The 26,195-nt window shown below is 40.6% G+C and overlaps 1 protein-coding gene across 1 annotated transcript in view; it reads left to right on the top strand.

Moving 5' to 3' along the window:
- Positions 1-26,195, top strand: part of LOC309867990 (uncharacterized protein) — a 368,605-nt gene that overhangs the window by 66,172 nt on the left and 276,238 nt on the right. The window contains exons 3-4 of the mRNA XM_082737339.1: positions 1,815-1,940; positions 2,025-2,356. The gene's annotated coding sequence lies outside the window, so the exon portion shown is untranslated. The remainder of the gene's footprint in view (positions 1-1,814; positions 1,941-2,024; positions 2,357-26,195) is intronic.

Here is a 26,195-nt window from a genome sequence, read left to right on the forward strand (position 1 = left end):
CACATCACACACATTTTAGGGACAGAAAGTTTTACCACTTGCCTTTCTAGGACCTTCAGCTGTTTTAACAATTAAATTGACATAAGAAAACCAGTGAAAATGAACTTAATTTTGCATTTATTTTATTTTCATTCTTATTTTTATTTTTTATTATTTTTTCTTTCAAAAGCAGACTTGGTTTCTTAAATTTTTATTTATTTTTTATTTTTTAAATTTCTTTTCAGTTTTTTATTATGTTATGTTAGTCACTATGCAGTACGTCATTAGTTTTGATTCAGTGTTCCAACACTAATTGTTTATATAGAACACCCAGGGTTCCATGCAATACATGACCTCCTTCATGCCCATCATCAGGCTGAGCCATCCCCTTAACCCGCTCCTGTCTAAAACCCTCAGAATGTTTCCCGAAGTCCACAATCTCTCATGGTTCATCACCCTTTCCAATCTGCACCCCTTCACTTGTACATTCTTTCTCCTAATGTCCACCATGACATTCATGATGTTCCACAATAATTGACTTTCTCTGCTTGACTTATTTCGCACAGTATAATCTCCTCCAGTACCATCCACGTTGATACAAAAGTTGGGTATTCATACTTTCTGATGGCTTAGTAATATCCCATTGTATACATGGACCACATCTTCTTTATCCAAACATCTCAACTCTTTCCACTGTGGACATTGCTGTTATGAACATTGGGGTGCATATGCCCCTTCTTTTCACTACATCTGTATCTTTGGTGTAAATACCTAGCAGTACAATAAGAGTCATAAAAATGTAAGACACAAAGATGTGAGCAAAGCAGAAAACTCTGAAACCTTTGTAAAGATCAACAGTAAATTTGTGAAGAATGATAATAAAAAGAAGCATGGGTTTGTGGAAATAAATTAGTAAAGATATAAGGTTTGTTTGTAAAGCATCCGGGCTCTTAAAGTCCTAATCTGGTGCTAAGGACATCTCTCTCTTTCTGGTACAGAGAGGGAGCCTTTCCCATTTGACACTTATCTTCAGGTTCAGGGTGATGGGAACCTGAAAGGGTGCATGGGCCATCTCAAGTACTTTAATTCCAAAGGCACATGTGAGTTGACATGTCCTGCTTCCCTTTGCCATGTAATATTGGAGTAGAAACACTGCAGTAAATACTCCATGAGCCAGGACAGCATCCTCCCTGCAGGACAGGGTTTGGAAGGCATGGGTTGCTCAGGACCAACCATCACAGAGCTGCTGACCCAAGAACAGGTACCCATGGCTCTGGGGACATCTTTCCTCTCAGAATTCAGGGTTTTCTTCTGCAGAAAACAATGTAACATATAAGTAAGACAGGGAAAGCTACCGGGTGTGTAGATATCCTGTTCTATTGTATTTACCAAACTCAAGGCAATGAGAAGCATATTTGAAGAGGATAATATCCCAGGACTTTAGATGTCTTAATTTTAAAGAGATAGAGGAATGAATGCACTTATAAGCTCATGGGTGCAGTATTTTGGAGACACACCAATCCACAAGTAAGTTATTCAGACAGCAGAGCCAAGAATAGATTCAGGGTGTCTCTCTGTCATTCCAAGGTGGGGTTGCATGAGGAGCATTTCCTGGGCTTTTTTTCATTCAGTGGAGAAGCTCTGTCTAAACACAGTTCAGGGAGCTGCAGGGTACCCATGCTCTCAACAAGGATTAGGACATATGTCCTCACCATATGACTGAGATCAGTCCCTGTGATGTGAATCTGCTTCTTCTTTTGAAGGGTCTGGTCTTGAGTATGAAATACTATTCCTTATGAATATGCAAATAGTCCAAGCTGCATCTTGGTAAGTAGGGGAATATCTGTGCACTGAGAGCATCACCCAACAACTGCACCCTCCACTACAGAATCCTCTGAGAGCACAGCCAGTCACCATGACCTGGAGCTGGAGAATTATCTTCTTGGTTGCCCTGGCTACAGGTAAGTGACTCCCAGTCTCTGGGCCGCGGAGGAGAAAAAGGCCAATCAAAGATGAATTCATCCCCACCTGCTCTCTCTCCACAGGTGTGTACGCCCAGGTGCATCTGTTACAGTCTGGGGCAGAGGTGAGGAATCCTGGAGCATCTGTGAAGGTCTCCTGCAAGGCATCTGGATACACATTCACAGACTACTATATGCACTGGGTGCGACAGGCCCCAGAACGAGGGCTTGAGTGGATGGGACGAATTGACCCTGAAGATGGTGCTACAAATATTGCACAGAAATTCCAGGCTAGAGTCACGCTTACAGCAGACACATCCACAAACACAGCCTACATGGAACTGAGAAGTCTGAGGCCTGAGGACACAGCTGTGTATTACTGTGCAAGACACAGTGTGAGAACCCACATCCTGCATGTGTCAGAAACCATGAGAAAGGACGGCTTTGTTGGTGGGTTGAGGAGGAAGGGTACAAAGTACGCCTGACTTCCTCATACAAATGAGTCAGAAGTTTGGGAGAAAAATACTGCTTCCATGTGCACACCAATCTCTGTATAAAGATTGGAAGAGGCCAGAAACGCTGTAGAAAGATAAGGCTTAATATTTTGCATCTAAATTTTTTCTTTATTAGTTTTTTCAGAGGGATATTTGCAACCTCTATGTGGATGGAGGGAATGTCTGTCAAAGCATCATTTGGGAAGTTTGGAAGAAGGCAAGCTGCAGAGTACAGGAATGTAGCTCAGTCCTTAACAAGTTCTGAACTTCTTCCTCTATTTTGAAATATGGTCATGTGCTTGGTGAAAAGAAATGATATGAAATGGAGGGATTTCTATGGATGAATGTCTATACCCCAACTCCATTGAGCATCACACACAGTACATTCTGGTAGGAGACTCATGAACTCATGGCCACAAGTCACGGTCTGACAGATGTGCCAAGTTCAAGCTCACTCTACAGCAGCTCCTCATCCTTGCAGTCCACCTTTCAGTGCTGAGTGCAGAGGCTCCTCCCCAAGGACTGCTGCCTGAAAGAGTCCCTGTCCCTGTGGTAGTTATGCAGAACAGGAGCTGCAGGAGATGTTTGTAAGACTCGCTACCTGCCCTGCAGTATTTCCTGTGATCACTGGATCCTGGTACCACACACAGGGCTCAGGCCTACACACGTTTGATGACCTACTGCCTGGAGATCTATAAGAAATCAAATCCACTAGGCTACACTCAGTGCTGGGAGAGATACACCCCTGCAGGAGCTCTGGGGTTGAGTCTATTCCTCTGGGTTTGCAAAGTTTCACCCCTTGTATTTTCAGACTCGTGACTCCTTACTCCAACCTACCAGCAAGAAGACCATTGATTATCTATGGTCACATGACTCAACTCTTCTACTGGGGCCTAGCCTTCCTCTGTTGCCTTTCAAAAGAGCACTTGACATGACATTAGGAACCACCCAGATTCTCCTGAAAAGAGGTTCTGCTATTTTACTTAAGTATAGTTGACAGACAGTGTTACATGTTTCTGGAGGATGACACAGTGATTGGACAAGATTATATAGTGTGCTCTGCTCATCACAGGGGTATCTATTATCAGGGAAATATTTGAATCTAAAGGTGTCTATGTTAATGAAATAAGGCAAAGTCTCATTCATCTTATAAGAGAACCCTCACAATTTCTAGTCATTATCAAGCCACCACAGTCGACCCTCAGGACTCCAAGCTCCACATCCATCCCATATACCCATACATTTAACACATCCCTACAGCCCCCAAAGCCTCACTCTAGAAATGCATAAACTCCAGTCCAACATCTTCTAAGTTTCATCACCCCAAATCCCCACATCTCATCATCTAAAACACATACAGGCAGCACTCTGAGTGAAAATCCATCCTGGGAAATTCTCCTCTTAACCTGGGGACCCACGATACTCAAAAATACATTATATCTTTCCAAAATGTCTGGTTCAGCCTACAAGGAACATCAGTTGGAGACACTCCCATTGCACGGATCACATAGAGGGACTAAAGGAATTAACCGTTGTTTCTATGAACAACTGGGAAACAATTAGTTTCTGAGGCCTGAGATTCTCTGTAGTAGAGAACTCTACACTGGGTCTATGGCTCTGCATCGTGGGTCAATTTTCCTTTTTCAGTATCTGTGCCAATGAGAGTATATGCCTGCTTTCACTGGAATGCTCCTTGCTAAGAGAATCTGGGGAGCCATTGGCTACTTTTCACCTTGCCCTCTCTTCCCATTCAGCCCTAGGTGGGAATGACCATACCTCTCCAACTTTGTCAAAACTGTGTGGGACTCTGTTGCATGAGGGAATCACTGCAGGTGGATAAGATCATGCCACAGCAACACTACAAAACTGATAATAATCACGTTTATTGAAATTCAAATTTCCTAATTTTCACAAATTTGTGGAGCTTAGATTGTCCAGTGTGGATGTTCATATGTATCACTGGTACTATTCCAGAAATGTCCAGTGTCTGCATGTCATTTTGCCTAGTGATAATAAATATTATTGGAGTAATTCTCGAGGACTTGACAAGAAAGGGGACCATCTCCAGTGTAGGTGTGGGGTGAGGTTGGGGGTGAACATGAAGCCAGCCAGTGACTCCTCAGGGCACCCTCCACAACACCTAAAGAGCACCCCTATTCAGTCATGGGCTGATGAGGAGGGAGGGTTAGACTTGTGGTCTGCTGTGTCTCACAGGGCCAGCTGGGCATATCAAGGTGCCATATCCATAGACTATTGCTCAGGGAATGTAGACTCATTGCACATAGCTCAAGAACATGTCTGTTTACACAGTCTATGAAAATGACTTGTGCATTGACGCTGTATTACTGAACATTGTCCTCCCTCTCTGTCTGGGTGGCTTGGTGGGTTGGGCCTCTGCCTTTGCCTCTGGTCATGGTCATGGGGGTCCTGGGATCAGGCCCTGCATTGGACTCTCTGCTCAGCTGGGGGCCTGCTTCCCCCTCTCTCTCTGCCTTCCTCTCTGCCTACTTGTGATCTCTCTCTCTCTCTCTCCTCTCTCTCCCACTCTCTCTGTTAAATAAAAAAAAAAAGGAAATATTTATAAAAAAAATTTTTAATTCATTTTTTATTGATTTTCAGCATAACAATTAATTATTTTTGCACCACACCCAGTGCCCAAAGCAATCCGTGCCCTCCATAATACCCATAACCTGGTACCCCGACCTCCAAACCCCTACCCCTTCAAAACCCTCAGATTCTTTTTCAGAGTCCTTAGTCTCTCATGGTTCACCTCCCCTTCCAATTTGCCCCAACTCCCTTCTCCTCTCTAACTCCCCATGTCCTCCATGCTATTTTGTTATGCTCCACAAATAAGTGAAACCATATGATAATTGACTCTCTCTGCTTGACTTATTTCACTCAGCATCATCTCTTCCAGTCCCGTCCATGTTGCTACAAAAGTTGGGTATTCATCCTTTCTGGTGGAGGCATAATACTCCATAGTGTATATGGACCACATCTTCCTTATCCATTCGTCCATTGAAGGGCACCTTGGTTCTTTCCATAGTTTGGTGACTGTGGCCATTGCTGCTATAAAAATTGGGGTACAGGTGGCCCTTCTTTTCACTACATCTGTATCTTTGGGGTAAATACCCAGGAGTGCAATTACAGGGTAATAAGGAAGTTCTATTTTTAATTTATTGAGGAATCTCCACACTGTTCTACAAAGAGGCTGCACCAACCTGCATTCCCACCAACAGTGGAAGAGGGTTCCCCTTTCTCCACATCCCCTCAACACATGTTGTTTCCTGTCTTGTTAATTTTGGCCATTCTAGCTGGTGTAAGGTGATATCTCAATGTGTTTTTAATTTGAATCTCCCTGATGGCTAGTGATGATGAACATTTTTTCATATGTCTGATAGCCATTTGTATGTCTTGATGGGAGAAGTGTCTGTTCATATCTTCTGCCCAATTTTTGATAGGATTGTCTGTTTTGTGTGTGTTGAGTTTGAGGAGTTCTGTATAGATCCTGGATATCAACCTTTTGTCTGTACTGTTATTTGCAAATATCTTCTCCCATTCTGTGGGTTGCTCTTTGTTTTCTTGACTGTTTCCTTGGCTGTGCAGAAACTTTTGATTTTGATGAAGTCCCAAAAGTTTATTTTTGCTTTTGTTTCCTTTGTCTTTGGAGACATCTCTTGAAAGAAGTTGCCGTGACTGATATTGAAGAGATTACTGCCTATGTTCTCCTGTAGGATTCTAATGGATTCCTGTCTCACATTGAGGTCTTTTATCCATTTTCAGTTTATCTTTGTGTGCGGTGTAAGAGAATGGTCGAGTTTCATTCTTCTACGTATAGCGGCCCAGTTTTCCCAGCACCATTTATTGAAGAGACTGTCTTTTTTCCACTGTATATTTTTTCCTGTTTTGTCAAAGATTAATTGACCATCGAGTTGAGGGTCCATATCTTGGGTCTCTACTCTGTTCCACTGGTCTATGTGTCAGTTTTTATGCCAGTACCATGCTGTCTTGGCGATCACAGCTTTGTAGTAAAGCTTGAAATCAGGTAACGTGATGCCCCCAGCTTTATTTTTATTTTTCAACATTTCCTTAGCGATTCGGGGTCTCTTCTAATTCCATACAAATTTTTGGATTATTTGCTCCAGCTCTCTGAAGAATAACAGTGGAATTTTTATCGGAATGGCATTAAAAGTATAGATTGCTCTAGGCAATATAGTCATTTTAACAATGTTTATTCTTCTGATCCAAGAGCATGGAATGGTCTTCCACCTTTTTGTGTCTTCTTCAATTTCTTTCATGAGTGTTCTGTAGTTCCTTGAGTACAGACCCTTTACCTCTTTGGTTAGGTTTATTCCAAGGTATCTTATGGTTCTTGGTGCTATAGTAAATGGAATAGATTCTCTAATTTCTTTTTCTGTATTTTCCTTATTAGTGTATAAGAAAGAAACTGATTTCTGTACATTGACTTTGTATCCTGCCACGTTGTTGAATTGTTATATGAGTTCTAGTAGTTTGGGTGTGGAGTCTTTTAAGTTTTCCATATAAAGGATCATGTCATCTGTGAAGAGAGAGAGTTTGACTTCTTCATTACCAATTTGGATGCCTTTTATTTCTCTTTGTTGTCTGATTGCTGTTGCTAGGAGTCCTTTTTTTTTTTTTTTTTCCATTGGGTGTTGAGTATGTACCAGACACTGTTCTAATTTCTTTTTTTTTATTAAATTAATTTATTTATTCTCAGAAAAACAGTATTCATTATTTTTGCACCACACCCAGTGCTCCATGCCATCCGTGCCTTCTATAATAACCACCACCTGGTACCCCAACCTCCCACCCACTCGCCACTTCAAACCCCTTAGATTGTTGTTCAGAGTCCATAGTCTCTCATGGTTCACCTCCCCTTCCAATTTCCCTCAACTCCCTTCTCCTCTCTAACTCCCCATGTCCTCCATGCTATTTGTTATGCTCCACAAATAAGTGAAACCATATGATAATTGACTCTCTCTGCTTGACTTATTTCACTCAGCATAATCTCTTCCAGCCCCTTCCATGTTGCTACAAAAGTTACATATTTATCCTTTCTGATGGGGGCATAATACTCCATAGTGTATATGGACCACATTTTCCTTATCCATTGTTGCTAGGACTTCTAATACTATGTTGAACAAGAGTGGTGAGAGTGGGCATCCTTGTTGTGTTTCTGATCTCAACGGGAAGGCTGAAAGCTTTTTCACATTGAGGACGATATTTGCTGTGGGTCTTTCATAGATAGATTTAATGAAGTTCAGGAATGTTCCCTCTATCCTTATACTTTGAAGCCTTTCATCAGGAACGGATGCTGGATTTTGTCAAATGATTTTTCTGCATTAATTGAGAGGACCATGTGGTTCTTCTCTCTTCTTATATTAATTTGTTGTATCACTTTGATTGATTTATTTGTGAATGTTGAACCATCCTTGTAGCCCAGGGATGAATCCCACCTGATTATGGTGGATAATCTTTTTAATGTGTTGTTGGATCCTGTTTGCTAGGATCTTGTTGAGAATCTTAGCATCCATATTCATCAGGGATATTTGTCTGAAATTCTCCTTTTTGGTGTGGTCTTTGCCTGGTTTGGGGATCAGTGTAATGCTGGCTTCATAAAAAGAGTCAGGAAGTTTTCCTTCTGCTTCAATTTTTTGAAAGAGCTTCAGGAGAATAGGTGTTATTTCTTCTTTGAAAGTTTGGTAGAATTCCCCAGGGAATCCATCAGGTTCTGGGTTCTTGTTTTGGGGGAGGTGTTTTTTTGTTTGTTTGTTTGTTTGTTTGTTTTTGGTGCAAAATGGTGGTTTATTAAAGCAAGGGGACAGGACCTGTGGGCAGGAAGAGCTACTGCTCTGGGTTGTGAGGGATGGCAGATTATGTACCCTGAGATTGGGGGAAGATGAGGGAAAGGAAGCTTTCAAGTTTCAAGGGAGTTTTCATATGCTAAAGTGGGTCTAGGAGGTTCTGGGAGACCAAAGTTGTCTTTTAGCAAGCCATTAACATCAAGATAGTTGGGAGATTCCTGTCTTGCAGAATTGTGATCTCTGCAAGTTAACTATTTGTTTCTCATTTATGGCAGTCAGGGGTGCCTGAGGAATTTTACACATATTACCTAGGGGAGCTGATGGAGAAGGGGTGCAAGGTGCCAGCTTTTGTTTTGTCCTCAGCCAGCCTCCTGCTCCTTCATCATTCCCCCCTGAAAAATTTTGACCCTTAAATATTTAAGGTGGTTGAAAGTGGAAGGTCTCATCTTCAGTAACTTCTTCCTTCTGAATTGGGGCATAGAGCTGTCTCTACCTACTTGGGTCAACATTGATCAGTAGAGGAACATATAGGGGAGTTACTAAAGGTGGAGGCAGCTGATTCCAGCGCTGACAGAGAAGAAGTGTCTCTGTGCCTGGTCAGGATCATTTGTCACTGTGAAGTCATTGCAGCAATGGAGTCTTGGCACCAAGTAGAGAAACATTGAACAAAGCAACATATTAAGATTAATAAGGCAATAAAAATGAGAAGCCCAAAAAGGATATTTCCAATTGTTGGCCATAGTCCTCCTTCAAACCAGGAACTTAACCATTAACTGAGAGAGAGAGAAGGATCTTGTAGAACATTAGTCCTGTGACATTCTTGTGATAGCCTGGGATGTACACACAACATTCTGCTTTGATAATTGTGCATGTGCCACCCTGTGCTGCTGTCAGGACATCTAAGGCCATCCTATTTTGTAGGACTGCCTTGTGTATCTGTGAGACTTCAGTATTAAGTAGGGAGACGCTATTTAGTGAATCATTGAGTGCCTTTGTAGTATATTTATTAAGGGCTTCTACATGCCACATGACATCCTCTAGTCCCACAGATGGAACAAAAATGGATGTTAAGTGATCATACCATTTAAAAACAGATCGTGTCCATCTTTGCTTTAAATTGGGGAGATTAGTTGGGGTGGTGATGGTTTTAGTAATGCGCCCATGAATACAGGCAAATCCTGAAGTACAGTGACCTATCCACCCTGGTGGAAGACAGGGCCACAGGTTAGTTCCACATATCCAGTGGGTTCCATTTGGAGCTGGTCATCTGATGCCAGGTCGCCTTGCCCAGGCAGTAGCAAACCAGTCAGTAGCCTGGAGTACTATTACTTGGGAACACATTTCTAATGATAGCCATCCTAGATTTCCTGTGTTATTTTCCTAAGTATCATACGTATGGTTCTTTTGTTCCCAGCATAAAACTGCCTTTTGACTGAGTTGTCCAATAGTGGGTGTGAGCCACAGATATGTATCCCAGATTTGATATGTACCATCCTTTAAAGAGGGTTTTGTAACTTAGGCCCATATTGGATTGGGGAGTTATGGCTTGACAGCAATCCCCTTTCCTTCCAAATAGCTCCATGGGCATGTAGTACCAGGAAGGCATATTTGGAGTCAGTGTTAATGTTTATTTTTAGGCTTTGGCAATTGCAAAGTGCTAGTGAGCACTATGTCATACCTAGCTTTTCTTATTCTTTCTATGAAAACCATGGTTATCAGTAAACCAACTGTCATTTGTATTTTTAACAGGTGCATCTTTTTTTTTAAGATTTTATTTATTTGACAGAGAGAGAGAAATCACAAGTAGGCAGAGAGGCAGCAGAGAAAGGGGGGGGGGGAGGAAGCAGGATCCCTGCAGAGCAGAGAGCCCGATCCGTGGCTAGATCCCAGGACCCTGGGACCATGACCTGAGCCAAAGGCAGAGGCTTTAACTCACTGAGCCACCCAGGCTCCCCTTAACAGGGGCATCTTAAATCTGGCCAAATGAGTAGGCAAGATCAATAACCTCTGAACACTTTTGCTCTACAGAGAAAGTACAGTGATCAGGTTCAGGCATACAGGTAACTAGGTTTAAAGTTTGACAAGTTTCAAGTGTTATTTCTGGCATATCTGTAAGTATGGCCCAGTATTTAATAAGTTGGCCTCCATCATCCATTGGTGGCCTTTGGCTTCTAAGACAAATCTGGACCTGATATGAAGTCATTACAGTCAGGGACTGTCCCATAGTGAGCTTTGAGGCTCTTTTATGAGGACTGTTTTATGCTTAGCTAAAGCATCTGTTTGCAATTGGACCTCAACAGAGTTGGATTCTAGGATAAGTATGACTAAGGGATGAAACCATTAAGAAGCCCTTTGAGTGGTCCAGCCTTAACAATATCCTGATTACGGAGGATCACTGGCAAGTGAGAGAAAACTTGTCAAGAGATAAGGGGAGTTCCCCATGCATCATCCAATCCAATCATAAAGAAAATGGGGTCATCCATTATCTCAAGTCCATAGTTAATCCTATGGAGTGCAGTATGCTGGCTTTTAGGCAGTTTCATTATTCCAGCCACACACAAGGTGATAGTTAAGTTATACAATTGTAGGGGAATCAATCCCATTTTCTAGTTGTTTAATCCTGTGCCATAGAGTTCTACTAATATTCCTAACAAAATAATAAGATTGACTAAAGAAGCTATTGTGCAACTTCTCTGAATTTTACCTCAAATTGTTTAGCTTAGGTAAACAAACATTTAAAGGCCATCAAATCTAGAATTTAACATCCATAAAGGTGTGTTATTAAAACATAATTATTCTCTCTAAAATAACCCTCATTTCCAGAGATAGCCAAACCAGGACTAATTCACTTGAGAAACAAGTCCAGTTTTAAGAAACTTGGCTTATTATTTACATAAGCTCAGCAAGAACAGTGAGTGTGATCATATAGATCTTTTAGAATCTGCTTTGCTGGAACTTCTTATAAGGAATCTCTAGGTTGAACTTTCAGTAGCCTCTCTGAGACAGAAGCCAAGCCACGTATTTGCCATCAGGCATGCCTGAAATACCTGTCAATTTGGGGGAGTTCTTCTCTCTGAGGTTCCCAAAGTATCCTGCCAGGAAGTGACATTCTTTACTCACCTGGTGAGGCTGCTGGGAACTCTGTAAGCAAGGTATCAGGCCAATAGTCCCAAGGGGCTTTATGGCTCCAGGTTTTATAAAGTCAACCTTAGTTCCTTAAAGCTGTCTGGTCATATCTGAGTCTATGCATGTCTTTCTCAAATATGACATTCCAGTCAAAGCCTTGGTAAAATAACCAGTTTCCAATGCTGTCCTGCTACAAGGAGAACAGATTCTTATTGAACTTATGCAAATGACTGATTGCCAAGGAAGAAAGAATGCTTACTGAGACCTTTTGGTTTCAGAAGGTTCAGATAGAAAGAAAAGTTGAATGTCTTGATTTGTTTACAAATCAATACTTTTACCTCTCTGTAAGTTACATATAACTTAAGAAAAAGTATCCCTAGTCTGGAAGAGCAAACATTAAAGAAACAGCAATGTCTAAAATAAGACAAAACATTAAGAGACACAACACTATAATCTTTTAGTTTATTTAGTCCCATGTTACTAAATCTGATGAATACAGTTTTAGTTAGTTTTGGAAATTCTTACCCATTTCAGTTTTAGGATTTTCAAGTATATCAAATATCTGTATTTGTCCTGAAAGTCCTTATATAAATCTCCTTTAAGATAAAACTCATTTTACAAGAGAATTAAAACAATTATAAATGACAAAAACTCAGAATGGATAATGATTTACAATTTAGCTGGCAAGGATATCAGGTTATTTCTGTGATACATAACATTTCCATAATACAATATCAAGCAATGATCTCTCAAAACATTAAAGCTTTAAGAAATGCATAATCTCTAGAATAGTTATAGCATTTTCCCAAATGTAACCCAAGGTTTATCATTGGTTCAGTAGTATTTCATGAGCAACTTCGCAAACCATGGAAAAGCCTGAGTTAAAGAGATTTACAACTTAAATCTTGTCAACATTTACTAAAATCTTAAAGTTTTGAAGCACATGCCTAAATATACTTAGGCTTGATCCTTTCTGACAGAGACAATTTCAGTCTTATACCAAAACCCATTCATTTCAATCTTAGTCCATCTTGACCATAGCTAAAATTCCTTTTCTGAAGATTTCCCTTCACAAACCTTCTACAACTTTCATTTGCATTCAGGTTTTGTCCCAAGTCATTTCCTTCCAAACAACCATCTCATTTAGGACAAAATTACCTTCTCTTACCCTCAACAAAATGTATTGCCATTCCTTAAATCTTTCTTGCATATCATCTACTTTTCCACAGAGTTGCTTCCTTTATTTCCATCAGTCTTAGTTACACTAAGCAGAATTTTGTACTCTTAGGAACACCTTAATCTCCAGTGAAGACTAAGTATTAACTAATTGTGAACTGTTACAACAGAATTCTTTAGATGACAAATTTATGAAACAGTTAAGTGCAAAACATGTTTACCAACAGATTTAAATACTCTTAGTTTCTTTGCAGTTAAGAAGTCAAAAGCACAAACCTGCATCCAGTAATTAACAACTTAGAATTTTATCCTGTTTGGGTAAGACCTAGATGTCCATAATTTAATTCCATTTGTCATCTAACCAAAACTTTAAATTTTCAGATTACCAAAGACTTTGAAAGTTACTTCAGCAATTAACCATTAAAACTTTGAGACAGACAATTAACCATCAGTTTAGTCATTTCTTTGCTAACAAATTTTAACAAATAACAAGAGCTTATTTGACCTTTAGTAAACTTCGAAGTTTCACATTTACTGCTGATAACTTAAAAGACATGTCTATCTTAATTAAACTGACAAATTTAACTTAGTTCCAATACTGATTTACATTCCACCTGGGCCCACTCCACTTTGAATGTTTACCTGAGACATGAGTGGGAGGATCTGGAGTGGGGGTGTTAGGTCCAGGGGCTGATCTTCTTGCTCCTTGACAGTGAAGAGAGAAGGAGCCATAGTGCATGATCTAGAGGCCAGTCGTGCAGGCTGCATGCACATTGGTATAGAAACAGAAGGGGGAAACAGAAGAAACAAAGTGCTGCCAGGAGGCAGAGAAAGGATACCTGGTTTTGGAGCTGATAAGCCCCAACAGAGGAGCAGACACCATGCTTTCCCTCCAGCAAGGGGGGAGGGGTTAAGCAGTCCAAGCCAGGCCAGAGAACACAGGGAAACTTCCCCAAAACAAAGAGAGTTTCGGCAGCTGCTTGGGAATATTCCTTACGGTCTCTGTCTCGAGTTAGACTAACCCCAGTTGGCTCCAGTTATAGCCATTAACACGGGAAGTGAGTGAGGGAGAAGCCCCCACATCTATTAGGAGAAACAGAGAGAAATAAAGTCAGAGTCCCCTTTGCTAGAGATGGCCCAGCAACCTGGGTTTACTAACTGACTCATTTGGGCAAACACATTCCGCAAAAAACCCTTCGTCTGTGGTCCTGGTGTAGAGCAATGAAGGCCTAGGTATGATCAGTGAAGGCCCTAGGTCCATTTGCCCTGTTTCCTGCAGAGGAGATCTAACTGATAGATCCCACTGAGGCCATTCAGTGTTACAGGAGCTCAGTCCTTTCCTAAATTTTGAAATCCAAATTATTTCCAGTGGGTTAAAAGGCATCCCAAGGTAGAGTCCTTAGGAACTGAAGAAGCCTACCCAGGCCATGGTCCCAGAAACGTAAAGGTCCATCACCAAATCCCCCCTGACTCCTGGGTGGCAACCCACACAGGATATGTCAGAGGTTCCAGTGTGTTAAAAGCGACCAGAGGCGTCCCTCAAGATATCGCTATTGATCACCAACCTGCCTTCCTAGGGAAGGTATTTCTGCCATAAAAGGCCCTGGAGGGGTTGCCGGTGTCCCTCCCCATCCCTATCGCATCTAGGCTGCCAATGGGTGCCTGGTGAATGGACCAAAATACTTGTGCCATGCCATGCCAGTCTGTCCTGAAGACTGCATACTGTTTTGCCATTTTAACCCATGGAAATACTAGAAAAGTTTGGCAAGGGGAAATTACCCAATTTCATAGCCTTAGGTAGTCTGTAGAAGACACTGACGAGAAACAGTAAAGACTGAAATCCATCATGATCTATGCGACATTCCAACACATGTGCTCCTTACAGGCAACTTCCCTAGGAAAAGGACCCCGGTTGAGTTTCAATTCAATCGGGTACTGGTTTTGGCCAGCTCCCAGTGGAGGTCCCGCAGCCAAAAGTGGCTAGACCAGGGATGTGGAGGGGATCACATTAGATCAATCAGGAGGAAACCTCACATGGGAGTCTTAAGACTGCCAGCCGTCCTGGTGACTTAGGTGGCTGTCCCGTGCCCAAGAGACAACTTTATGTAAGAAGAGGAATAAAGAGAGGGTATCAAGTTTCTGGGTCTTATTGCCATTCCAGCCAGGGTACTAACTTACAGCCAAAAGGCAGACACTCTCCTCCCCGTAGAGTAGCCACGGGCTAGAGGATTACAGCCTGAGCAACTGACATACAAGTGGTCCAATAAGACCAAACTCCTTGAAAAGCCCTGAAATGAGAGTAAAGGAAAAGGAGAGAAAGTACTCACCAATTTGGCACTGAAGCTCAGAGTCCAAATGTAAAGACTCACAGCGCCACGTTTGGGCACCATATGATGAAGTTCTAGAACCTAAGTGAGGTTCGGTGGGCTGGAGTCCGGAGCTGATGACCAAGAAAGAACTCTTGAGACATCTTTCGTGCAAAATGGTGATTTATTAAAGCACGGGGACAGGACCCATGGGCAGGAAGAGCTGCTGCCTTTTGGGAGGTTTTTTATCACTGCTTCAATCTCGTTACTAGATATCAGTCTATATTTTCTTGCTTCAAAAAATGGTGTGATAAGTACCCAGTGCTTTATATATTCAGGCTCAAAATGGCATTCTGCTGCTTTATTTCAGAATATCTTACCTTCTTTCCGTTCCTTCTCTGATCCAGTGATCCTATGAACCCAACTACTGTTTTAATGTGGAAAGCCCAGTGAATATTATTCAATAAGTATATCATTCTGCAGTAAGTGACTCTTGTCACCTGAGGTCCAGACACATACTCTCACCCAACAAGTCACAAGGAGAAGAAAGCATTTGTCAGCAATGAGACAGTCACATTGAGCAGGAAGTCAGAGGTGCTCCAAAAGGACGAGAAAAGCAGGGATATGGTCAGCAGCACTCAGTATCCCAGTGCAGTGCACATTGCTGCATTGTGAATGTTTTGGCTGGATGGCAGTGTTCTTGATGCACAGGATCCTTTCAGGAATGAAAACTACTGGGTCTGGAGACAGAACACAAGTCTTCTGTTCACCCTGTGGGGTCAAAGGGACTGATCTAAGAAAATCTAAATTGAGGTTGATCAGAATTGCATCTGAAACTGAATTCCTCCATCTTGTCATATTCTCTAAGATTCTACCTTCTTTTTTTTTTCCTTTTTATTATTGTTTTCAGGATAACAGTATTCATTATTTTTGCACCACACCAAGTGCTCCATGCAATCCATGCCCATTCTAATACCCACCACCTGGTTCCCCCAACCTTCCACCTCCCCGCCACTTCAAACCCCTCAGATTGTTTTTCAGAGTCCATAGTCTCTCATGGTTCACCTCCCCTTCCAATTTCTCCCAATTCCCTTCTCCTCTCTAACTCCCCTTGTCCTCCATGCTATTTGTTATGCTCCACAAATAAATAAAACCATATGATAATTGACTCCCTCTGCTTGCGTTATTTCACTCAGCATAATCTCTTCCAGTCCTTTCCTTCTTTGGTGTACTACAAAACGCAGTTATGTTGAGGGTTTGGCGATTCAGAGAGATCTCTGGTGTGTACTGTGTAGTGTTTGTTCTCTGCTGTTCTGTTTTAGCAGGAATTGCCTTCAGGCCAGTTGTCTACAGAGCCCCTTCTAACCCGCAGTGGTCTGTGTTCAGTCCTTGGACAGAAACTGGGGACTTTTAAGTAGGTGTGCTCTGCTGGGCTTGTTAAATGAAAACTGATACCACCTCCTTAGAACTGAGGCCCTGAAGAATTCCCTGGTTAGGAGATTTGGAGGGTGAAGGGTGCAGCCACTATGTAAAACAGTGTGTAGATTCCCCAAATATGTAAAAGTAGAACTACACTATGATCCAGCAATCACACGACTGGATATTTACCCAAAGAGTACAAAAAGACTAGTTCACAGAGAACCTCACACCCTTATATTCACAGCAGCATTATTTATAATAGCCAAAGTATGGAAACAGCCCACGTGTGCACTCATTGATGAATGATAAAGAAGAGGTGGTATATGTAGAGACAGTGAAACGTTAATCACTCATACAAAAGAATGAAATCTTGACATTTCTAATGACTGGGATGGAGCTGGAGAGTTTAACGCTATGTGTATTAGTCAGTGAGACAAATATTATATAATTTCACTCATATGTTGAATTTTAGAAACAAAATGAAAGAGAAGGGGGGAAGAAAGAGAGAAAACAAGAAACAAACTTTTTAAAAATTTTTTAAGTTTTTATTTCTATTCAGCGTAACAGTATTCATTGTTTTAGCACCAAACCCAGTGCTCCATACAATCCATGCCCTCCATAATACCCACCACCTGGTTTCCCCAACCTCCCACCCCCGACCCTTCAAAACCCTCAGAATGTTTTTCAGAGTCCACAGTCTCTCATGGTTCACCTCCCCTTTCAATTTCCCTCAACTCCCATCTCCTTTCCATCTCCCTTTGTCCTCCATGCTATTTGTTATGCTCCACAAATAAGTGAAACCATATCATAATTGACTCTCTTTGCGTGATTTATTTCACTCAGCATCATCTCTTCCAATCCCGTCCATGTTGCTACAAAAGTTGGGTATCGTCCTTTCTGATGGAGGCACAATACTCCATAGTGTATATGGACCACATCTTCCTTATCCATTCGTCCTTTGAAGGTCATCTTGGTTCTTTCCACAGTTTGGCGACCGTGGCCATTGCTGCTATAAACATTGGGGTACAGATGGCTCTTCCTTCACTACATCTGTATCTTTGGGGTAAATACCCAGTAGTGCAATGGCAGGGTCATAGGGAAGCTCTATTTTTAATTTCTTGAGGAATCTCCACACTGTTCTACAAAGAGGCTGCACCAACCTGCATTCCCACCAACAGTGGAAGAGGGTTCCCCTTTCTCCACATCCTCTCCAACACATGTTGTTTCCTGTCTTGTTAATTTTGGCCATTCTAACTGGTGTAAGGTGATATATCAATGTGGTTTTAATTTGAATCTCCCTGATGGCTAGTGATGATGAACATTTTTTCATTTGTCTGATGGCCATTTGCATGTCTTCATTGAAGAAGTGTCTGTTCATATTTTCTGCCCATTTTTTAAAATTTATTTTTTATTTATTTTCGGCATAAAGTATTCATTATTTTTTCACCACACCCAGAGCTCCATGCAATCCGTGCCCTCCATAATACCCACCACCTGGTACCTCGACCTCCCACCCCGAGCCCCTTCAAAACCCTCAGATTGTTTTTCAGAGTCCATAGTCTCTCATGGTTCACCTCCCCTTCCAATTGATTGTCTGTTTTGTGTATGTTGATTTTGAGGAGCTCTTTAAAGATCCTGGATATCAACCTTTTGTCTGTACTGGCATTTGCAAATATCTTCTCCCCTCCGTTCATTGCCTCTTTGTTTTCTTGAATGTTTCCTTGGCTGTGCAGAAGCTTTTGATTTTGATGAAGTCCCAAAAGTTCATTTTCTCTTTTGTTTCCTTTGCCTTTGGAGATATATCTTGAAAGAAGTTGCTGTGGCTGATATCTAAGAGATAACTACCTATGTTCTCCTCTAGGATTCTGATGGATTCCTGTCTCATGTTGAGGTCTTTTATCCATTTTGAGTTTATCTTTGTGTATTTTTTTAATTTCCTTTCAGTTTTTTACTATGTTATGTTAGTCACTATGCAGCACATCATTAGTTTTGATGCAGTGTTCCAACACTCATTGTTTACATATAACACCCAGGGTTCCATGCAATACATGGCCTCCTTCCTGTCCATCATCCTGAGCCATTCCCCTAACCCCTACCCTCTAAAACCCTCAGATTGTTTCCTGGAGTCCACAATTCTCATGATTCATCTCCATTTCTGATCTGCGCTCCCTTCACTCGTACATTCTTTCTCCTAATGTCCACCATAACATTCATGATATTCTAAAAGTGAGTTAAACCATACAATAACTGACTTTCTCTGCTTGACTTATTTCACACAGTATAATCTCCTCCAGTCCCGTCCCCATTGATACAAAAGTTGGGAATTCATACTTTCTGATGGTTAAGTAATATCCCATTGTATACATGGACCACATCTTCTTTATCCATACATCTTATCTCGTTCCACTCTGGACATTGCTGTTATGAACGTTGGGGTACAGATACCCCTTCTTTTCGCTACATCTGTATCTTTGGTGTAAATACTTAGCAGAGCAATAAGAGTCACACAAATGTAAGACACAAAGATGTGAGCAAAGCAGAAAACTCTGAAACCTTTGGAAAGATCAACAGTAAATTTGTGAAGAATGATAATAAAAAGAAGCATGGTTTGTGGAAATAAATTAGTAAAGATATAAGGTTTGTTTGTAAAGCATCTGGGCTCTTAAAGTCCTAATCTGGTGCTAAGGACATCTCTCTCTTTCTGGTACAGAGAGGGAGCCTTTCCCATTTGACACTTATCTTCAGGTTCAGGATGATGGGAACCTGAAAGGGTGCATGGGCCATCTCAAGTACTTTAATTCCAGAGGCACATGTGGGGTGACATGTCCTGCTTCCCTTTGCCATGTAATATTGGAGTAGAAACACTGCAGTAAATACTCCATGAGCCAGGACAGCATCCTCCCTGCAGGACAGGGTGCACCTTGACTGCACACGATTAATACATCCAGCTACATCTGTTCAGTCATCTCACACCAAAATGACTGAGAGGAGGAATGCCCAACAGAAGAAAAATACAGAGGATGGATCTTCTGCAACAGAGCTAATGGCTATCAACATAGACAATATTTCAGAAAGAGAATTAAGGCTAACAATTATCCAGGCAATAGCTAGGTTGGAGAAAGCCATGGATGACCAAACGGAATTGATTAGGGCCAAGCTGAAATAAAGAGAGATGATGTTCACAATGTTAGCGCGGGGCTTAAAGCTACCAGGGAAGAGGTTCACAATGTCTCAATGAGTTCCAATCTAATCTAAACTCTCTCAAAGCTAGGGTAACTGAGACAGAAGATAGAATTAGTGATCTGGAGGACAAACAGATAGAGAGAAAGGATCAGGAGGAAGCCTGGGCAAGCAGCTTATAAAATATGGAAACACAATCAGGGAAATAAATGATGCCATGAAACATTCCAACGTCAGAATTATTGGAATCCCTGAAGGGGAGGAGAAAGAAAGAAGTCTAGAAGATATAGTGGAACAAGTCCTTCATGAAAATTTCCCAATCTCGTGAATGGAACCAGCGTTCATGTACCAGAGGCTGAACAGACTCCACCCAAGATTATATATTCCAAAAAAACATCACGACACCTGATAGTCAAATTGAGGAATTATAATTGTAGGTATAATCTCTTGAAAGCCACCAGGGCAAAGAGGCTCCTTACTTACAGAGGGAAGCCCATCAGAATAAAGTCAGACCTGTCAACAGAGACCTGGCAAGCCAGAAGAGGCTGGCAAGATATATTCAAGGCACTAAATGAGAAGAACATGCAGCCAAGAATACTTTATCCAGCAAGACTGACATTCAAAATGGATGGAGAGATAAAGAGTTTCCAAGACCGGCAAGGCTTAAAAGACTATGCAACCACCAAGCCAACACTTCAGGAAATATTAAGGGGGATTCTATAAAAGATTAAAAATCCCAAGAATAGCTTGAACAGAAATATAGAGACAGTCTACAGAAAGAAAGACTTCAAAGGTAACTCGATGTCAATAAAAACGTATCTATCAATAATCACTCTCAAAGTGAATGGCCTAAATGCACCCATAAAATGGCACAGGTTTGCAGATTGGATAAAACGACAAGATCCATCCATATGTTGTCTACAAGAGACCCATTTTGAACCTAAAGATAGACCCAGACTGAAAGTAAAGGCATGGAGAAGCATTTTTCACGCCAATGGGCCTCAAAAGAAGGCTGGGGTAGCGATTCTCATATCAGATAAATTAGATTTTAAACTAAAGACTTTAGTCAGAGATACAGAAGGACACTACATAATCCTTAAAGGGACTATCCACCAAGATGATCTAACAATTTTAAATATCTATGCTCCAAATATGGTAGCAGCCAATTACTTAAGAAAACTGTTAATCAAGATAAAGAGTCATTTTGATATGAATACACTAGTCGTAGGAGATCTTAACACGTCTCTATCAGAAATAGACAGATCATCGAAGCAGAAAATCAACAAAGAAACAAGAGCATTGAATGACACATTGGACCAGATGGACCTCATAGATATATACAGAACATTCCACCATAAAACAACAGAATACTCATTCTTCTCAAGTGCACATGGAACCTTCTCCAGAATAGACCACATACTGGGTCACAAATCAGGAATCAACTGATACCAAAAGACTGAGATGATTCCCTGCATATTCTCAGATCACAATGCTTTGAAACTGGAACTCAATCACAATGAAAAGTTCAGAAGGGACTCAAACACCTTGAAGCTAAAGGCCACCTTGCTTAAGAATGCTTGGATCAACCAGGAGATCAAAGAAGAACTGAAACAATTCATGGAAACCAATGAGAATGAAGACACTTCGGTCCAAAACCTATGGGACACAGCAAAGGCGGTCCTAAGGGGAAAATACACAGCCATCCAAGCCTCCCTCAAAAAAATGGAAAAATAGAACACGGCAGCTGTCGCTACACCTTAAAGAACTGGCAAAAGTAAACTTTTGGGACTTCATCAAAATCAAAAGCTTCTGCACAGCAAAGGAAACAGTCAAGAAAACAAAGAGGCAACCCATGGAATGGGAGAAGATATTTGCAAATGACAGTACAGACAAAAGGTTGATATCCAGGATCTATAATGAACTCCTCAAACTCAACACACACGAAACAGGTAAACATATCAAAAAATGGGCAAAAGAGATGAAGAGACACTTCTCCAATGAAGACATACAAATGGCTATCAGACACATGGAAAAATGTTCATCATCACTAGCCATCAGGGAGATTCAAATTAAAACCACATTGAGATATCACCTTACACCAGTTAGAATGGCCAAAATTAGCAATACAGGAAACAACATGTGTTGGAGAGGATGTGGAGAAAGGGGAACCCTCTTCCACTGTTGTTGGGAATGCAAGTCGGTGCAGCCTCTTTGTAGAACAGTGTGGAGATTCCTCAAGAAATTAAAAATAGAACTTCTCTATGTCCCTGCCGTTGCACTACTGGGTATTTACCCCAAAGATACAGATGTCATGAAAAGAAGGGCCATCTGTACCCCCATGTTTATAGCAGCAATGGCCATGGTCCCCAAACTATGGAAAGAACCAAGATGGCCTCCAATGGACAAATGGATAAGGAAGATGAGGTCCATATACACTATGAAAAATTTTTTTAAAAGTGTATTCCAGGGTTGGCTGTTTTCCACTTTTCCACATTATCAACAATACTTGGTCCATTCTCATGTCCTTTGTTTTTGTTTTTTTGGTTTTTTTCATAGACTTGTTAAGAGTTGTGGGGTGCTATCTCACTGGTGTAGGGTTGGGTTTCACTGATGATTAGTGACGTTTATCACTGATAGACATTTGGTTGTATTCTTTCCCTAAGATTTTTTTTTATATGAGGGACAGACAGCATTTCATCAAGTGCTCAGAGGTGCAGAAAGAGAGGGAGAAACAGATTCATAGGGGATGGCAGAGCCCAATGTGCGACTCAATTCCAGGTCATAATTTGAGCTGAAGTCAGATAATTAATAAACTGAGTCACCTAGAAGCCACCATTTTTTAAATCTTCTATAGAGAAATGAATATGGAAGACCTTGGCCCAAGTTTTTTGAAATATATTATTTATATATGTGAAAGAAAGAAAGCATGAAAGGAGGAGCAGATGGAGAAGAGAGAAAATGTCCAATAGATTCCCAATAAACACAGAGCCTGTGACAGGGCGCAATCCCAGGACCTTTGTCATTACCTGATCAGATATCAAAAGTTGGACTCATAATCTACTGAGTCATTCAGATGCCCCATCCTTGCCCGAATTTTTTAATCTTGTGATTTGTTAATTTTTATTTATGTGTTTTTGATAGTTTCTGTTGAGGTTAAGGAGTTACTTCTGTATTTTGAATGTTAACTCCTTCTCAATATTTGGTTGAGCACCGTCTCCCATTTCATAGGCTGCCTTCATGTGCTGCCAACATTTTTCTGCATACTTTGTAGTTTGATGTAGTCCCACTTGTCTGTCTTTGCTTTTGTTTCCTGTGACTTCACTTTTATAAAAAATAAACCATAGCTGAGCAAATGTCATGATGTTTGTCCCCCTTTGTTTTCTTTTATTTATTTATTTAAATTCAAGCTAGTTAACATACAGTGAATTATTAATTTGAGGGGTGGTATTTAGTTATTCATTAGTTGTGTATAACACCCAGTGCTCATTACATGATATGTCCTCCCTAATGCCCATCACCCTGTTATCCATTCTCCCCACCCACATCCCCTCTAGCAACCCTCAGTTCTCTATAGTTGAGTCTCTTATGTTTTTGTTTTTTTATTTTTTTTCAGCATAACAGTATTCATTGTTTTTTTACCACACCCAGTGCTCCATGCAATATGTGCCCTCCCCATTGTGGGGGTTTTGGGGTCAGGTTTTTTGCTTAAGTCTTTAATTCACTGTGAGATTTCCTGGATCTATATATCTGTATGTTATAAGATAAGGATCCAATATCATGATTTTGCATGTGGATGTCCAACACCATTTGTTATAGACACTATCCTATCCCCACTGTGTTTTCTTAAATAACTTTTGGGGAATATGCTGGCTGTATATGAACACTTTCACTTCTTATCTCCATAATCCACTGCACTGCCTATGAGTATGATTGTATGCTAGTCATAGACCATTGTAGTTAATATACCTCTGCACTATATTTATAAAGAAGGAATATTATGTCCCCAGGAGTCTCATGATTGTGTTGTCATAGCCATGTACTTTGTATTTCTATATGTTTAAGGAATATTTTCTATTTCTGTAAAGACCATTGGTATTTTTAATGATTTAATTAACATTGAAATTATTAGAAGAGAAAAAAAGAAATTGAAACTATGCAAATACTAAATCAAGGAGATTGAAATTGGTATTTTGAAGAGACAAATGCAATTTAAAATTATAGGTAGACTAGAAAAATAGGTAAACCTCAAATAAATACAAGAGTTCAAAGAGAAGAAGTAGCTGACACCAAATAATGAAAAGGAACAAGAAGAAAATACTAAGATATTTACAGAGCAACATTGGAATAACAAAAGGCAAATTAGAAAATTTCTAGGTTTATCAATACGCCAAGACTGTTTCATGAAGAAATAGAAAACGAACAGAAAACAAAACAAAAAAAAACAAAAAAAACTAATAAGAAGACCAAATTCATTGCTGCTATAAACATTGGGGTACAGATGGCCCTTCTTTTCACTACATCTGTATCTTTGGGGACTCTGAAAAACAATCTGAGGGGTTTGAAGCAGCAGGGGTTGGGAGGTTGGGGGAACCAGGTGGTGGGCATAAGGGCACGGATTGCATAGAGCACTGGGTGTGGTGCAAAAACAATGAATACTGTTATGCTGAAAATAAAATAAATATTAAATAAGACCAAATTCATAATCTAAAGCCTTCTGATTCAAAAACAAAAACAAAAACAAATCAAAAGTGAAAAACAGACAAAGATCCATCCAGGATCAGATTGTTTTACCTATGAAGTACACCAAATATTTAACCAAGAATAAATGCCAATATTTCTCAGTCTCTTCCAAATAAAACTGACAGGAAAGTAATATGTCCAAATTCATTCTATAAAGCCAGCATTACACCAACAACAAAGCCAGGCAAGGACTCCTCAAGACCTGAAAACTCAGGCCAATATCTCACATGAACACGCCTGTAAAAGTCCAGGCATACTGAATGCAAAGTACATTGAAAGATCATACATGATGACCTAGTTTCCGAATCATCCTTCAGAAACAAAGATTACTCAACATACATAGATCAATAAATGGGACACTCTGCATTAAGACAGGAAAGTATTGGATCTACATAATGCTCTCTGCTGATGCCTAAAACTACCTGAGAAATTTCAATGTATGTTCATTAGAATATCTCAACAATTGAGGAACAGATGGAAATTACTCCACTTGATCATGGTTATAGATGAAAAACCCACACTTTACATCATATTAAACAGTGAAAACCTGAAGCCTTTCCTGTCACATCAGGAGACAGGCAAGGATGCCCACTACTACCATAAGTATTCAACATGGTATCATGAAGGAGAATAAGATGTACAATTCCAAATATCTCATCTGATCCCTGAGTTACTGTGAACTGAAGTCATTTGAGAACCTGCCAGTGGAAGGACATTCTGAGCCTCCTTTGTCCTCCTGACAGCAGGAAATCAATCTCCTGTGGGAAAGCTCCCTTCCCTGCACAAGGAGGGGAGAACCATGCCCAGGACCAGAATATGGAACATAGGGCCCAGAAGACTATGCAAACAAACGTTGTTGGTTCTTCACTAATTTACTGACCCAAATACTTGCCTTCAATCTTTGCAAATCCAATCTTTTGTTATCTAAGTGGCACAATTGCTGTCTACTTTGGTCGTTTTCTGAGTTCATATTTTAGGGATCTGATGCATGTGCAAAATGAAATTCATTTTCCCCTTACATCTGTCCTGCATCTACTGAATATTTAGACCCAACAAAGAACCCAGTAGATAAGAAGGGAAGCTCTTCTACATTGACAACTGGAAGACCTACCAAGAGAAATTAGCCAATAAAAAAATAAATATATTGAAATCAGTAACAGGAAGAATGAGTCTTTGTTTGCATATGATATGTGTGTTTTTTTTACCCATATTCATTATTTTTAATGTCCAGCGTTGATATGTGTGTTTTTTAAAGATTTTATTTATTTATTTGTCAGAGAGAGATAGAACAAGAGAGCTAGCACAAGCAGGGAGAAAAGCAGGCAGAAGAAGAAGAAGGGTCCCTGCTGAGCAAGGAACCTGATGTGGGACTCTATACCCGCACCCTGGGATCATGAGCTGAGCTGGAGGCAGAGGCTTAAGGATGGAGCCACCCAGGGGTCCCCGCATATGACATGTTCTTACACAAACACTACAAATGCCACACACAGAGAGACAAAAATCTTTGAACTAAACAACGATATCTGGGAAACTCCAGGATAGAAAATCAACGTACAAAATAAAGCTATGTCTCCACACAATAACAACAAATATCTTTTTTTTTTTAAGATTTTATTTATTTATTTGATAGAGAGAAATCACAAGTAGGCAGAGAGGCAGGCAGAGAGAGAGAGAGAGGAGGAAGCAGCCTCCCTGCTGAGCAAAGAGCCCGATGCGGGACTCGATCCCAGGACCCTGAGATCATGACCTGAGCTGAAGGCAGCGGCTTAACCACTGAGCCACCCAGGCGCCCCTAACAACAAATATCTAAAAAAAAATTAATAAAATCATTCTATATACACTGACACAGGAAATAAAATATTTTGTGTTAACATTCAACAAGGAGTTCAGATACTGTACACTAAAAATGACCTACATTGATGAAAGACTTTTAAAAGTGCAAACAGAAATGGAAAGATAACTGTGTTCACAGATTAGAAAACTTCCTCT

Source organism: Mustela nivalis (genome assembly GCF_964662115.1).
Source record: "Mustela nivalis genome assembly, chromosome: 6".
NCBI classification, from domain to species: domain Eukaryota; kingdom Metazoa; phylum Chordata; class Mammalia; order Carnivora; family Mustelidae; genus Mustela; species Mustela nivalis.